This window comes from Penaeus vannamei, chromosome 39, assembly GCF_042767895.1.
Source record: "Penaeus vannamei isolate JL-2024 chromosome 39, ASM4276789v1, whole genome shotgun sequence".
NCBI lineage: Eukaryota > Metazoa > Arthropoda > Malacostraca > Decapoda > Penaeidae > Penaeus > Penaeus vannamei.
The window spans coordinates 18,156,890-18,159,493 of NC_091587.1; the positions used below are offsets into that span (position 1 = coordinate 18,156,890).

Genomic DNA, 2,604 nt, shown 5'->3' on the forward strand with positions numbered 1-2,604 from the left:
GCCGAAGTAGCAGGTGCTGAAACTGGCACAGAAAGGGCTGCAGCAGATACTGAAGCTATCACATGAGCAGGAGCTGGTGCCGATGGTAAAGCTATAGAGACCGGCTGTTCACGTAAATCATACCTCGCCACGTTTATCCTCCCAAGCTGGGGGGAATTCTGCTTCTTTGTTAAGGCGATGGAATGGAATGGGGCTCACACTGCACCCCGTTTGTTCTCGCATCTGGAGCTACTGTTCTCTACCCAGCATGGTTGCACGCATCCACGAAAGCCCACATACAGTTATTCTCACCGGAATCTCCGATGGACCATCCCCCTAATCTCATGAAAAACAACATAAAAATTCATTAAGAATTTCTTTTGAAGCGAAAGAGCGACAATGATTCCAAAAGCAGATCCCAGTTTATAAGTTTTCAGCAAAATTAGTTTTTAACTAAGGGAATTCCATTCTCCAACCCCGGATTTCTTTCCGTCGTCTCTTCGGAATCTTCTGAATAAGATGGCCGTATTTTCTTTTCACGTTCTCTGGTTTGCTCTTAAATGCCATGAGATTCTTCCTTAATCAGAGTTCTATTTTATGATAATTTTATGATTTGTAGAAATCAAATTCATTCGTTTGATACTGATGTGCTGTGGTGAAAATGAAAATATAGGATCTTTATTCTGGTACCGGTATGTATAGTTATCAATATTAATACTATAAGCTAGCTATTCATTCTTTGTCATTTATACGTTATATAACCTCATCAAGGCGTCGAGCTGTTGACGGACCATATAAGACCAAGCGCTAGAAAGTCGGAAGACATTCAGACAAAACCGTTGGCCCCTAAACCTGTTCTCGTTTCATTTCGTTTCTTTTGATCGCTCTCTCTGCTTTCAAATACTGTGCGTGTTCATGAAACTTGACTTATTTTACTTTGTGCTACTTGAATGTGTTAAAATTAAGAACAATCAGTATGGCAAATTAATGTATTGACTTGTGAATTACTGTACATCGTTATGAAATTATAAAATCTGTCCTCTCTATTCTTTGCTAACGCGAATTCGTTATGAAATCTTTCCATGGAATCGTTTTACAGATCTTTCGGGACACATAGTTTGGAAGCGACTGTCATGGCTGTGGTAACACAGGCAAGCAGTTATCAGCATAACAGACGTTGGAATATCCTTCACGACTTCAACAAGGAATAACTGTTTCAACACGTAAAAGTAATCTGTGCGTATTAACACTACTAAGATTATCAAATAGTCCCGTGTATGTATATGTATATATATATATATATATATATATATATATATATATATATATATATATATATATATATATATATACATATTTGAATGACATCGTGACCATGGCTTGGTCGAATACTCAACTTGGAAATTCCGTTTTCAATATCAGAGGCTAATTATAAAATGGACATGCGATATGCGTACACACACACACACACACACACACACACACACACACACACACACACACACACACACACACACACACACACACACACACACACACACACACACACACACACAAGCAAACAAATAAACACGCACATTTGAGTACACACACTCTTGTGTATATTGATACATGCATACATACATACCGCAGGTGAGTAGATATAGATATATGCTTAAATGTTTATGTCCATCTTCGCTTTCTATCTGTTTATATCTACCCATGAAATCTGATCAGTTTAAGCTCTTTCGCAAGGTTCAGACGCACTTCAGAGCAATCGTTTGCCACTCTTGCCGTGGACTAAAGATTGGAGTCATCAGACCAGTCTCCAAAGATCAGAATTAGCTCTCGCATCTTTGTTGTCTTTGTTCCTTTGTAATTATTTCGATAAAATATGACATGACACTTCCGTAGGGAAGTCCTCCATTGCCAAAATAATAGTGTACAGGAAGTGGAACATAGCAGTGGTATGACGGTGTCTTTTCTTTGTTGATACATTTCATTTTTATAAAAGTTGCCGAATCCATGTCGTTGAAACGCACATATATATGTCTCAAACTGTATTTTGAAATCCAGTATGAATTTTATTAGTACTATGAATAAGAGGTATGAAATGGAAGTTAAAAGATGAAGAAGTATTCATTAGACCTTAAAGTGTCGCTTTACAAAATAAAAAACAAGCTTTATAAGAAAGTGATAACAAGAGTAATGATCTTATTTTCTGACAAATTCATATTTTCTATACCAAACCAACAAACCAGGAGCTCGCGATACGCCAAGGAGAATAGCAAAGGGACATTTCCCGCGAATTATCATCCTTTTTTTTCCTGATGCCCCCAGAGAGAATCTATCCTGGGACGCTGCCCCGCACAGCCATCCTACTCGGGCCGACGGCGGGGATGTACCGAGAATTTTTATAGCTTGTGGGTACGGCTGGGGCGATGTGGCAGGGACTGACTCAAGGCAAATGGGTTTATAAAAACACATCGAACATCTTCCCTCTTTGGTTCATGTATTTAGTAGAGACAAAATTTCCTGGTTATACTTGCGTGGGATAAGCAGATGCAAATATGGTATCACTCGGAATTTTTTGTTCGTAAACAAGAATATTTGTTTTGTCAAGAATGTCTGTTGTCTGATGGTCAA

At 38.5% G+C, this 2,604-nt stretch overlaps 1 protein-coding gene across 1 annotated transcript in view; it reads left to right on the top strand.

Moving 5' to 3' along the window:
• The first annotated feature begins 1,078 nt into the window (after nt 1–1,078).
• LOC113823158 (transient receptor potential channel pyrexia) overlaps nt 1,079–2,604 on the top strand; it is a 52,435-nt gene continuing 50,909 nt past the window's right edge. The window contains exon 1 of the mRNA XM_070116912.1: nt 1,079–1,215. The gene's annotated coding sequence lies outside the window, so the exon portion shown is untranslated. The remainder of the gene's footprint in view (nt 1,216–2,604) is intronic.